Source organism: Sinocyclocheilus grahami, unplaced genomic scaffold, assembly GCF_001515645.1.
Source record: "Sinocyclocheilus grahami isolate Dianchi unplaced genomic scaffold, SAMN03320097.WGS_v1.1 scaffold506.1, whole genome shotgun sequence".
Taxonomy (NCBI): Eukaryota; Metazoa; Chordata; class Actinopteri; order Cypriniformes; family Cyprinidae; genus Sinocyclocheilus; species Sinocyclocheilus grahami.
In genome coordinates, this window is record NW_015505685.1 from 674835 (window position 1) to 689609 (window position 14775).

Genomic DNA, 14775 nt, shown 5'->3' on the forward strand with positions numbered 1-14775 from the left:
TATATATATATATATATATATATATATGTATATATATGAGTATCTCAAAGTAGCCCTTGTTCATATTTACTGCAAACAATGTGCTGCTACTTTAATTCAGCGCTTGCAGCGCAGCAATAGACTCGGTGTGGAAACGATTTTTGCACTGCTGCAGATGTACCGCTGCTGAACGCACTGACGGACCGCAACCGTGTGCAGTGAACGCTTTAATCCGTTAACATGAGCGCGGAATAAATATGCACCACGAATGCACTGCAAAAGAAGTATGTGTGAACCTGGCTTTATGTGTGCGCGCTGCGAGTGTGCATGAGCGCTGAATGGTTAATCACGGTCAAGAATTAAAAAGTAATGCAATTTATAAACTTTAATGACGATGTGACACTGCCTCGATTGTGCAAGTAACAATTCCTGTGTCAACTGTTTAGCGTGCAGCTCGCGTATAGATAGACGCGATGTGGTGATTTGAAGCCATTTGCGTATTTTGAGAGCGAGTGCGCGGTGATTCACTCACGCTGTTTGTGAAATTACGTCTCACACAAGGTTTTCAAAATACTTTAGAAGTCATTTAATGAAAAAAAAATATGAAGGAGAGTACCTCACCTTCAGCATTATAATTATTTCACCCGCGCCGGACAGAGACTGAGACGGTGCGGCTGGATGTCGTGCAAAACCTCTCACCGCAGCGTCATCAGCTTGAGACCGTTTTTTTGAGATCGGCCTTTTTAGAGACCGCCAATCAAACATCCCAACATGATTATCAGCCGATAGTGATCGGTAGCCGATCAATCGGAGCACCCCTAGTGCAAAAGTATTACAATACAGTATGAAAGGCTCAATCCAGAACGGCACAAAGCGCTTATGCGCATCCCGTGCGCAGAATGATGCGCTTGAAGCAACACGGAATCACAGCGCACAGAGCTCCGCATAGAAATGTTCAAAGCAGAAAGAGAAGAGATATTGATGCGTAGTGTATTAAATCTATTCTGTAGTTTATTGAGCCTTTTCTTTTAACGGTTTTAAACTTCATTTACTGTGCGCTCTCGGAAAGAGTTTCATCGTCTTGACTGTCATAACCGAACACGACACGCAGGTTGAATGCTGTCCGCTCTGTGTGTGTGTGGGGACTGGAGACGCTGACTGTGCCCCGCCACAGAGAGCAGACAAGATAGTCTCCTGTTAAATGTTACGACTAAAATGTTGGTGACATTCATTTTAATGCAAAAAATAATATAAATCATTCTTTTTAATTATAAAAAATTGCTCAGTCGCAATATATCGCGGCACCAAAAATGATCGCGCTCATTTCCATATATCGTGTGTTAAGTCGATATATTGACTATTGCGACTAGTTGCTAGGGGTGGGACAATATATCGATATGGCGATATATCGTTGTCCTTCTTCATGTGATACGAGAATTGATATCTGGCGCCAAATATCGATACAATACTACAATATATTACTACAATAAGGCGCTCTATATAGATTTCCCTGCTCCCAGCATCTAAAAAATGCGTGGAAATCGCGGCATTTCCACCTTCTTTCCAAAGCGCTCTGAGCAACCATGAACTGCATTCTCAATGAAGACGGGGAAGCACGAGGAACCGAAGGATAAACAAATTTCCTGCCACTGTATTAGATCTTATCGCGCTCATTTCCATATATCGTGTGTTAAGTCGATATATTGACTATTGCGACAGGCCTAGTTGCTAGGGGTGGGACAAGATATCGATATGGCGATATATCGTTGTCCTTCTTCATGTGATACGAGAATTGATATCTGGCGCCAAATATCGATACAATACTACAATATATTACTACAATAAGGCGCTCTATATAGATTTCCCTGCTCCCAGCATCTAAAAAATGCGTGGAAATCGCGGCATTTCCACCTTCTTTCCAAAGCGCTCTGAGCAACCATGAACTGCATTCTCAATGAAGACGGGGAAGCACGAGGAACCGAAGGATAAACAAATTTCCTGCCACTGTATTAGATCTACTGCTCTATATATGTTTATGGAGATAAAAGGAGATGGAGATAAAAAAAAACTGCCCTGGAACAGCTATCAGCGTGGACTTTAGACATCGATCACGTTATTATTGCAGAGCGCATATTGAGTGCCTAACCTCTCCGCTCGGATTGCAGGTGAATTTCCCTAACTATATTAATGAGAGAGAGCGGCACCGGCGCGTCCAGTTTTATGTCAACAAAACTGGATGCTCTCCCTCTCTCTCAGATATTACAAGTGCGCGTTAGGGCACCGACCGGCAGAAACATCTGCACCTATGGCATGGACGATGAAACAAAACCTCGTCAGAGCCGTAATGCGGCACAGAAGTGTGCAGTGTTTTTGCTTGCCTCGCATCTACATTTGAAATAACGAACCTGAGCGCGCAAAAGACGCGATGTGAATGGCTTTTTTTTGTGAATGTGTGCGGGGCTCTGTTTTTATGATGAGAGGAGAGGAAAGGTTGAGAAAGCACTCCAGGTAAATTTTGAAATGTACCAGGTTTATATATAGGCTATATATAAAGTTGATAAGCAGTTAAACGTGTTGGTATACACACAAAGAAAAGTGTAAGCTTTTAGTAAGTCCAAGAATAAAATGATTAATTTCCTTAGCATGTTAAATTTGATTTACAGAAATTTTGTGCTGCTTTCTAACAGTTTGGACTTAAATAAAGAGAGAAAACTTGCACTTAACCTTTTCACAGGCATTTTGTTTTCATAGTTAGACAGATATCGTGATGTATCATTATAGAATTGTCTAGCAATATATTGATTATCGCAGAATCACGATATTATCGTATCGTGAGCAATGTATCGTGATTCGTATCGTGAGGTACCCTGCGATTCCCACCCCTACTAGTTGCGAGTTATAACCAATCACACACGAGTCTGTTGAGTTAATGAACGTAGAGGCCAATCAGAGGCATTTAGATGAGATATCGCTGAAACACTGGAGTTTTATTCAGTGCGCGCGCTTGCTGAGTGTATTCTCTCACCATAAACAACAAAGGGCAGATGTATGATTTAAGTAGGAGATTCATTCACAAAACAGTGTATAGACAGTTTTACTGATTATAAGGGGAGTTTTTTGAGAGTGCTTAAACTCGCGCTAGTCAGGCATACTGTTCTTTGACAATGTAACGTTAAATGTTCTTTGCTCGCTTTCTCTATATAATTTATTTGCTGCTTGAAAGACTTTGGAAGGTACAGGTAATAAAAAAAATGTATTCATTACATCCGTGAACATGATTCGGACATCTCTGGATGGTGAAAACGACATCTCCCATTGTTCCACTCTCCTTCATAGCGTCATCAATCTTCGCCTTTGTTATTGTTTTGAAAATGCAACCTCTAATGGCGAAAACTTACATATTGTGCCTTTAAGACAGCATGACTATCTCTAACAGTGTAGAATAGCAACCTTTCTAAATTCAGACAGTCATGTGCTGCAATGTGTTGCATGAACACATTCAGTAACCTAACCTGCTTCAATTTTGTATAGTCTGCACAACAGAATAGCAGAGCCAGTCAAAGAGCATTGAAAGTACACATAACTAAACTTAGAAATCAAGCAGCGTGTTAATTTAACAGAGCTAGACACGTAAGGGTTAACAGACTGAAAATTTGAATCCGGTTAATTACACTTTATGATGATAAATCAAATTAATAATCGATCAAAATCAATGTTTCATATTCCTAGCATCTTTTTTAATAAGGCAACAACATATGATAGATACGATAGGACAAAACAAATACAGTGCAGCACGAACTGTTTTTATACAGTCTATGAGCACGAAGCGCGTACAATGTGCGCATCCGGTGTGCAGAATGATGCGCTTGATCATTCTGCACACCGGATGCACACACTGTAAGCGCCTCGTGTTAAAAACTGCAAAGCACAAAGTGAAGAGAAATTGATGCATAGTGTATTATATCTGCGCAACAGTTATTGAGCCTTTCTTTCGACAGTTTTAAATTTCAGTTACTGTGTACGTTAAAAACAATTTATAGTCTTTTCTATGCCCGTGTTTTGTTCTCACAGACACCCGGTAGCAAGTAACAAAACAACATTAAATTCCGGCAAGAAGATGAAGTCCTTTTTGCAAAATCATAGACATGTATTTACAAATCTAAAATATTCTAGCTGAGCCCCCAGCGTGAGGTTTTTTTAGGCGACCGTCATTTTAGAATGTATCGCCTTATTGCTTCCGTGGCGACGCATCATGCTTGTCATGTGGCACAACGTAGCCACAATAGATCTGTTTGACACATGGATCGCAAACATGCTCACTATATTATGAAATATCTGATACTCTGATTCTGAAATATGTGCAAGTAAATATATTTGGCAGTTTAAACACTTTTATGTCGACCGTGTTAGTTGATCTATACCGGGTGATGGGCGCCGCCATGTTAGTTTGCGCTGCATCCGAGCTGTGGGATTTACAACACGCAAATTCATCCTCTCCTCCCGAAACACGTTAAAGTAGGTCTCCGGTAAACTGGGAGAAGAGCAGAGTAAACTTTATAGTTATCCACACAATCTGTATATGATATCAATAAAAAAAATTCGTCAGATTATACTGTATTTTTAAGGATGATTATTGCCATTTCCAAAGACATCAGCGTGTATTTTACAAACTGTATATGTATGGTTTTGCTAGTACTTATGTGTATTTAAATGTCTGAAACCTAAAATAAGCATTATATGGTTGAAAACACTGAATATTTGTGATAATATGACAAGCGCTCAGCACATCCAATCTGGCTCCACGCCAGTGACTCACTGAAAGTTCTAATCACACCGGTGTGATCGTATGCTCCAGGGACCAGCCAAGACTGATCACACTGGTGTGATCGTACACGTTAAAGGGTTAAGCTATCATATGGCTTCAGAAGTAACAGAATAATCTGCACAATCGAGAAAAAAATTAAATAAAATCTCGGATTTAGATCGGCCCTCTCTGACTGATACCCGTTCCGAGAAAAATGGCACTATCGGAGCCGATACGAATATCGGATCGGCGCATCCCTATGTAAAATAAGTCTCTGATGTCCCCAGAGTGTGTATGTGAAGTTTTAGCTCAAAATACCCTACAGATAATTTTTTATAGCTTGTTGAAATTGCCATTTTTAGGGTATTAGCCAAAACTGTTAAATTTTTAGCCAAAACGAATTTCTAGAGCTTGGGCACCGGCATCATGCCAGCAATAACAAAACACTCTCTCACGCACTGAAAATGTCAGAAACTGCTAGTAGCGGTGTTCAGCCATATACTGTATGTTTGAACCGGTGTCATGCCGAATTCTGCACCCTGCCAGATTATTTATGAATTATACAGACGGGGAGCTCGGTGCTATAAAAATAACAACATAGCTGGTCTCATGGTGCCATCGTGTGCTAACACGAACTTTATAAGTCCTGAATATGATTACGAGCTAGACAAATTGAAGCGGTCGATTTCACATTGCTTTCATATGCAATTTTTAACTACCACATTCCTATTCACGATCATTTTGGTAGCACGTGAAGGCAGCATCAGTGAAAACAGACAGACAATGGTAGCTTTAACAACATTAGCCTTACAGAGTGCCAAGAAGCTCTTTCAGAAAGGCAATTTGGAAAACAAACGCGTGATACTTACTTATTCTAGATGGCGTAACGTTAGCTGGATCACGAATAGTTGGCACTGCTCCATCCTTCAGGAGCAACTTTTGTGCAAAACCTGCTTTATACTAACACTCATTCACAAAGCAGTCCGGTGTAAAATGATTCGCACAGACATAAACTAATTTCTGTAGAGTTGAGGGAGCATTTCGAAAACAAAATTAATCCATCTCGTCTTCAGAGGCTCAGGTTTCGGGAGTAAATGGAGAGAGCTATGTGGATTAATACATCCAGCAACAGAACACCTAAAATGCTTGGGAGACATTCTCGTCAGTGCAGCAATGGCGGACTGTGTACAACTCGCTGTGAACTCGCTCAGGGCGGTTCTACGTTAAAACGGCAGTGTCCGTCAACATTCGTGGGCGGGGTCTGTGGCTAATGTGACGTCACATTAGCACCAATGCTAAAAATAGGCTATTGGGAGACACTGCTTATTATTTATGGGGATTAAAAAAAAAGGAGTGGGTGGATTTTTATCATTATTGGGTGGTTGTTTACACACTGTCAACACACATTTATGTCCAAACACCTTGCAAAAGTGAATTTTGCATAATAGGTCCCCTTTAAAGGGGTCATATGATGTTGCTAAAAATAACATTATTTTGTGTATTTGGTGTAATGAAATGTGTTTATGCGGTTTAAGGTTCAAAAACACATTATTTTCCACATACTGTACATTATTGTTTCTCGTCTATTATGTCATACTGTCTAGTGGGGACATAATTATGGATTATAATGACTTGTACTGTCTTTTTACGCGTTGCATTGCATCGCGCCGCGTAAACATAAAACCATGTCTGCATTTGTGATCGGAGAAATTACAAACTACAAACGCTACTCTACACTGCTCAAAACTCGCGATTGAATCATCAGTGGCAAATTCTTTAAATATAAAAACGTACTTACAGTCTGTGAATCAGAACAGCCGGCATTGTAGTCTATTCTTCCAGGATCAGGAAACAGTCCTCCATAAAAAGCGCTGGACACATCGGAATATTTGGGTTAAACTGTTCTGGAACAGTGTTGTAAATACAACTTAACCACTGATTTCTAGTCATGTCCTCTTTTGGAAGGCCAAACAAAGTAGTTTCGCTTTCACAACGAAACACAGTGTCACACACGGCGGGCTAGAATGAGCGGAGGCCTAGAGTGAGCGGAGGCCGGCGGCTAGAGTGAGCGGCGGGCAGGCTTGCGGCAACCACATGTGGTGACCCCGGGCTTGACTCCGCTTCGTGCACGGTGAAAGCCGATCCGGCGATCCACAGCGTGAAGTTGATGTATTTCCTCAGCGACCAGCACAGATCAGCTCCAGGCATGACGAAGCGGATATCGTCCTCTTTTGAAAGGCCAAACAAAGTAGTTTTGCTTTCACAATGAAACACACAGCGCCTTCACGACATGGAGCAGGCGGCAACAACAATACTACAGCGAGAATAAAAGTTACGCCTTCTTCTTTGCGTGAACATTTGGGCGGTGTTATGCAAATCTTCCCACATCGTGACGTAGACATGTGGGGGCGTGTTAGAACGAGCCATTTTAGGTTGTGGTTGACTGAACTTTTAAAAAGAATATCTCTTTGGATTTGAGACTTTAGTCTTTGCAACTTTACAGATGTTCTTTATGCACCAAGAGCTTGTAACACTTCAAAGAGAAAGGAAAAATTTTAATCGCATCATATGACCCCTTTAAGCACAACTCGAGACATGAGAGCATCCGAGGAGCGCGTGAATGCAGTAATTACACTTGCACTGATGGCAGCAGGTGGTAGCCTTCCGTTAACTAAGCTAAACATGCTTAAATGAAAATGCCTAAAGCTAAACTTCCCTTGTATTCACATTTCTAAACCTGTTGTCCAACAAAAGAGAACATTATAACCTTTTTACTCCACAACACCAGTCAAATGCTTCCTTTTGTGATCTGATGATGAGGCAGAAAATATGTTCCATAGGCTACTTTAAAAAAATACATCGATTAGCAATGGATTATAAATATACTTAATTATTATGAAAATACCAGATGGCTTAAATAAAACAGATAAACCATATTGTCGCAGTCGAGTGTGTATTGTCTTTGTTTTATCATTCAAAACGTTTCAGTTATGTTGTTTACTCCCCTATAATAGCAATGCCTTTGTCCATATAAGGGATTTCCTGAGTTTCGCTACTTCTATGACGGAATATGTGGATTTTCTGTGCGAGGGCGCCCTCTGGCGTCCAGTATAAATTAAACAGACATCATGTGTTTATAGTGCTAATAGCCAATTCATCGTTTTTGGGGGAATTTTTATTTATTTTGTTTTTTAATAAGTATCGGTTCAGGCACCGTTTAGGCATCGGAACCGTTTTTAAAAGATTTTTTTTCTTTTTCAGTATCGAAAAAAACCCCAAACGATACCCAACCCTAGTGATGATGCTTCTTACGTCAGTTTCGGAGAACCAGAGGACAAATATTTCAATCGATAGCTCAGGCATGGCACCAAAATGAGGCACCAAAATCTGCGTTCTGATTCGGTTCTAGTACATACCAGTTACATAGGTACCGGTGCCATATTGGTACTGGGTTTCGGTACCCAACCCTATATTTCATGCAACTCACTGTAATCAATCTTAGACTAAGCTTTGCACAAAAGAAGAAGGTATATTCTTCCATATTTCCTCCCCATAGAATATTTGGCAATTCTGGTCCTGTGTACATATGATCTGGATTTAGATTTCAATCACCATGCCCTTTCAAGCCCCCTATTTCAAAGAAAGCAAGTGGTCAGTATCTGCACTTTATTTAAAATGCTTAGCCCCTACTTCCTTATGTTACCATGGTAACAGAATCGGGAAAAACAGGACAAGGTTTCTTCCTCCTTTGAGTAATAAATTCCCACACATTCACCGCCCACACCTGTCTCCAGAACAAAGATCAAGAAAACACATGCCACTATAACCGCTGCTTTATGCTTTGATTATCAAAAACGGCAGTGGCTCAAAAAGTGCTCTGGACTTTGGATCACTGTAGCATGGGTTTTCTCATAAAACTAGTGAGACAGGCCTGAGGATCACCATTCACAATATCTGTATGAGGAATCACCTCAGGCTGGGAGACCACGATGGATATTTGAGTTGAACTGTTACATAACAAACCACACAGAAACCAATGATGAAAAAAGGACTATGGGCACTATTTCACAGGTGTGAACATGACAGGAAACGAGGACATAAAACAGCCAGACATTACCAAAACATTTCCTTGCACCAGTCCTTGTCTGTGCGTTTCACTAAGGCTGTAAGCAACAATTACTCTCTGACCTTAAGAAGAGCAAGTAGCATCAGACAGGGAGCGGAGATTTCCAAGAATTCCTTTACAATGCCAAGAACATCATTACAACAAGACTACTGATAGTAAATACTTGAAACCACAACAAAGCTCAATTGCTGGTAGTTTGAGAGAAGGAAAAGGTTCATTGTCTTTGTTGTCACAAATATGTGGATCTTTTCCAAAAGCTTCTTGCATTGGAATAAGTATGCAAAGGCTTTTTTATATTATTATAATTTAAAAGTCTGCCCATGCTTCGCTTGAAATCTCAGTCTGTGCAAAGACAGTGGTTTTCAGAGAGTAAACATTGCAGTGCTGCAGAGTTCCAAACGCCATATTGATTTAGCATTTAAAAACATATTCTAGACTGTTCACATGATATTATTAATCTCTGTACTGCTGCCCAGTAATCATCAACAGATTAAAGTCCAAGCATTACAGTATACACATACTGTTAAAAAAATAATTTAATGTACAATTATGAAGATGACTTACAGAAGGGTAGAACTCTAAATCAAACACTTCAATAACAGCGTCATTACACAAAAATGGTGCCTTTGTATCGATCATATTTGTGTGTTATAGCCATTTTTCTTCACATATCAACAACAATCAAGTAACTTTTCCTTATGAGCTTTTCCTTTTTGGCTTTTTTCCCCCAGACCTGTTAACTTCTCCTTATTAGCAATGCATATTTTAATCAGAAAAAAAAATTTATTTGTTTTTTGGTAATATTATTATTATTTATATTAGCCTATATCATTATGTTATTTATTTAAAGATAAACTAATAAAAAGTCCATTATTAAATGAAACTTCATAAATAACAAACTTAGGATATCAAATTAAAGTATTTGACCTTAAATTGCCAACCCTGTTATCATGATTATTATTAAAAAATTATTATTTGGAGAAAGGCATAGGGGAGAGTGGGGACGGTTGCAACAAGGGACGGTTGCAACATGGCTTATTTTTTCAATCAGGAATGAGCTACAGTGATGATATTCATACTACACATGCTCAATCAGCCCCTCATCCTTCCTGGATGAAATCAGGCACATGTGACCAATCCTTCTACTAATAATAATTTTCATGGTAAAAAAATATATATTTTTTTAATCATCAGATTTTTTGTCATACTGTCTAAGTTGTTTGCGTGAAGCATTGTAAAAACAGATGATTTATATCTGTGTTTTCTTAGCTTCTAATAGGCATAGTTAGCATGTGTCAAAGATATTGTGTCAAGCTAATATACCAAGTTTTGTCACGGCTGTCAGTGTGGGGACAAGTTGCAACACGTTGTTGCAACCGTTCCAACATGCTGTCCCTTACCACAACATTGATGTAAAAGCTTGCCACAACATTACATAATTGTAATTTTATGGATTAATAAAGAACACCTTTCAATAGTTAGGTATTTCTTCTTTTTTATTTAAAGGGGTCATATGATGCGATTTCAATTTTTCCTTTCTCTTTGAAGTGTTACAAGCTCTTGGTGCATAAGCGCCTTTCTCAAGCCTGCCGGCCTCCGCTCACTTTTCATTGTGAAAGCGAAAATACTTTGTTTGGCCTTCCAAAAGAGGACAGGACTAGAAATCAGTGGTTAAGTTGTATTTACAACACTGTTCCAGAACACTTCAACCCAAATATTCAGATGTGTGCAGCACATTTTATGGAGGACTGTTTCCTGATCCTGGGAGAGTAGACTACAATGCCGGCTGTTCTGACTCACAGACTGCAAGTACGTTTTTTATATTTAAAGGATTTGCCACTGATGATTCAAACGCGAGTTTTGAGCAGTGTAGAGTAGCGCTTGTTGTTTGTCATTTCTCCGATCACAAATGCAGACATGGTTTTATGTTTACGCAGCGCGATGCAACGCAATGCGTAAAAAGACAGTATAAGTCATTATAATCCGTAATTATGTCCCCACTGGATGCAACAAATGCCTCGTTTATAATGGGTTTTAATGTTTTTGTCTCGTCGCTCCGGGACACGGCATCACAATATGGTAAGGGGCGTAACATTTCCGTCACACGCTTGAGGTATTCGGCAAATCACAACGCACTGGATAGCTGGCCAATCACAGCACACCTCACTTTTCAGACCGATGAGCTTTGTAAAAAGCTCAGCGGGGCATAGAAGAGAAACAATAATGTACAGTATGTGGAAAATAATGTGTTTTTTTACCTTTAAACGCATAAACACATTTCATTACACCAAATAACGTTCTTTTTAGCAACATCATATGACCCCTTCCATACAATGGTAGATTTGTCTAATTTGAATTTTTACAAAAAAAAGTAAGACTGTTGATTACCAGTTAACTGCTAGTTGGTCAAACTAGTTCTTAAGACAGTCTTAAGATAGTGGCTATGTTTATGCAATGGCCTCAGTTCAGTAACCTTTCACATATGTTAACAGAAGCAGGCTATTATTACATTTCAGTGTCTTGACTCTGATTAAATTAATATTTTGTAGTTCAAATGTATTGTAATAATTAACCAAGACATGGTTGTTACATGAAAATGTTTTTTTTTTCTCCATTTGCTATTCTTTGGTTTTTATACAGCCAATTTAACTTATTAAAGACCATGTCTATGCACAAATAAAATAAAGAAATTGCTAAATGATATTTAAGAATTGTTTTATTTACATTTTAATGAATGTTGCAACTGCCCCTGTGGACTGTTGCAACCGTCCCCTGTTGTGGGGTCAGTTGCAACATTTGACTTTGTCTATTCAAGTATAAATTGTATGTATATAATCATATGTGCACATGTTACAGCAATGTGGGTGAGTAGCTGACTGATGTGGCTTTATTGTAATATAATTCTGGCTTTCTAATGCAAACAGTCTCTGAGAAACTAAAGCAAATGCAAAAAGTGTTGCAACCATCCCCACTCTCCCCTAATGAATTCATTCCGAGCACATATAGTCAGTTTTATGATGTATATCTGCCGCTGAGTGGATTTCCACATGAAGAGCAAACCGCATTACCTCGGAATCTATAATGAAATTCACTATTACAGCCCTCTGTGTCATTCACTTTTTCTCGGTTCTTCATCTTCTTCCTCTTTTATACTCTTGATATTTTCATATCTTGTTAAGTAAGTAAACAGAACTCTTTCAAATAAGTTTCAAAATAAATTTCCATGTAACGTTATATGGATATCTTACCATGGAAAGCATGAGTTGCACTTTTAACTTTTTTAACAGTTTGTCACCTCTCACTAATCTGATTTTTAATTTAAGTAATACAATACACTAATGTAATGTCTACACACACACACATTGTGTTTCCATGTTTTATGGGGACATTCCATCTGTGTAATATTTTTAAACTGTACAAACTGTATTTTCTATCGCTCTACACCTAAATCTACCCCTCACAGGAAACTTTCTGCATTTTTAGACTTTCAAAAAACTTATTTTTATAAGCTTTATAAGTTTGTTTCCTCATGAGGACCTAAAAAATGTCCCCACAAGGACAACATTTACTGATATTACTATCCTTGTGGGAACATTTGGTCCCCATAATGTGATAAATACCATGTACACACACACACACACACACACACACTCGTTTATAATGGGTTTTAATGTTTTTGTCTCGTCGCTCCGGGACACGGCATCACAATATGGTAAGGGGCGTAACATTTCCGTCACACGCTTGAGGTATTCGGCAAATCACAACGCACTGGATAGCTGGCCAATCACAGCACACCTCACTTTTCAGACCGATGAGCTTTGTAAAAAGCTCAGCGGGGCATAGAAGAGAAACAATAATGTACAGTATGTGGAAAATAATGTGTTTTTTTACCTTTAAACGCATAAACACATTTCATTACACCAAATAACGTTCTTTTTAGCAACATCATATGACCCCTTCCATACAATGGTAGATTTGTCTAATTTGAATTTTTACAAAAAAAAGTAAGACTGTTGATTACCAGTTAACTGCTAGTTGGTCAAACTAGTTCTTAAGACAGTCTTAAGATAGTGGCTATGTTTATGCAATGGCCTCAGTTCAGTAACCTTTAACATATGTTAACAGAAGTAGGCTATTATTAAATTTCAGTGTCTTGACTCTGATTAAATTAATATTTTGTAGTTCAAATGTATTGTAATAATTAACCAAGACATGGTTGTTACATGAAAATGTTTTTTTTTTCTCCATTTGCTATTCTTTGGTTTTTATACAGCCAATTTAACTTATTAAAGACCATGTCTATGCACAAATAAAATAAAGAAATTGCTAAATGATATTTAAGAATTGTTTTATTTACATTTTAATGAATGTTGCAACTGCCCCTGTGGACTGTTGCAACCGTCCCCTGTTGTGGGGTCAGTTGCAACATTTGACTTTGTCTATTCAAGTATAAATTGTATGTATATAATCATATGTGCACGTGTTACAACAATGTGGGCGAGTAGCTGACTGATGTGGCTTTATTGTATTATAATTCTGGCTTTCTAATGCAAACAGTCTCTGAGAAACTAAAGCAAATGCAAAAAGTGTTGCAACCGTCCCCACTCTCCCCTATCTAGGATATCACAACAGTTTTCCCCCATTTAGTTTGACACGGCAGATATTTCCTAAAATCTTTCAAATCTTTAAATTTACTTTAAAATCACCTTCTCCGCTTGAAAAAGATACATATTTGAAGACCGACCCTAAAGACAAATAATAACACATAACGTTAGTCAAAACTGTGCGCACTTACAAAATGTAATGTGAGGGAATCTCTCTCACCGACCTCAAGCGCGTCGCGAAACGCACCGGTGACAATTGTTAACGTTAGAAATGTGACTCGAGCCACTCAGTTAGTGGGATATTATAGACATAAAACAAGTCTTGCCAATCCAATCTTCCGTTTGAAAGGAGGTGCTTCTTAAACGAGCGTTCTTAACTGTCAAACCAGTGTCAGTTTAGTGGAAGAGTAAGTTGTCGCGCTGTTTGTTTGCTCCATTTACTTTTTGTACGCACATTTTGAGCGGCATCAAGCGTTGTCGGTTCAAGAGTGAATTAAAATAAACTTCCTAAAGCACAAACGCGCACTCTTGCCTGCGACACCGCGTGAGTTTCACTACTAGGTTTGCGCTGTTATGAGTCAAATGAAAGTAGCCAGTACTTCTGTGTATAACTATGCGAGATGGATAGGTATAGCAACCGCGTAAAGATATTTAATCTGTAATAAAGAATACAAAAATTAATATCTTTCTCACCAGTATAGTTGAAAGAAGCTTCTGAGGTTTTCTGCGATTCTGCTGCGCTATTTTCGCTATGCCGTCCGATTATTCTCTTGATAAATTTGCATTGCAGTGCTCTTTGGCTTTGCAAACAACCAAGACCCGACGGATCTATAAATTTACCGTAATGTCACGCATACACTATAGCAGCGCAGCACTGTCTACCGTAAATACATAGTGCGCTCGTGTACACGTGACAGGCAGATTGCTCGCAGAAATACGAATGAATGGAGCCTCTGCCTGCTATAAGACAGTGGCTGAACAGAATAGCATTTGATTAATGTTTCTGAGATATCTCTATCTTTAAAGTCTGAGAAATGGTTTTGTAAAGTTGTTCATAGCTGAAAGAAGATTGTAAAATAGTGTTGACTTTCAAACACAAGGATGATTGAAGGGAAACAAATATTTAATGATTAAATCGTTTAAACCACATTGGTCAACCAGCAATCACAATATTTAAGGGGGAAAGTGTCCCTTTCAATGTCTATAGTGGTTGAGACACTGCTTCCAAATGCATTTCAGACACATTTTTAAATATGAGTGTT

The 14775-nt window shown here is 38.7% G+C and overlaps 1 protein-coding gene across 2 annotated transcripts in view; it reads right to left on the reverse strand.

Annotated features, from left to right (window-relative positions):
* The window catches only part of tp53i11b (tumor protein p53 inducible protein 11b), a 94051-nt gene extending 79702 nt beyond the window's left edge, over positions 1 to 14349 (reverse strand). For both annotated transcript variants that reach the window (XM_016237127.1, XM_016237128.1), the window contains exon 1: positions 14207 to 14349. The gene's annotated coding sequence lies outside the window, so the exon portion shown is untranslated. The remainder of the gene's footprint in view (positions 1 to 14206) is intronic.
* Between the last annotated feature and the right edge of the window lie 426 nt (positions 14350 to 14775).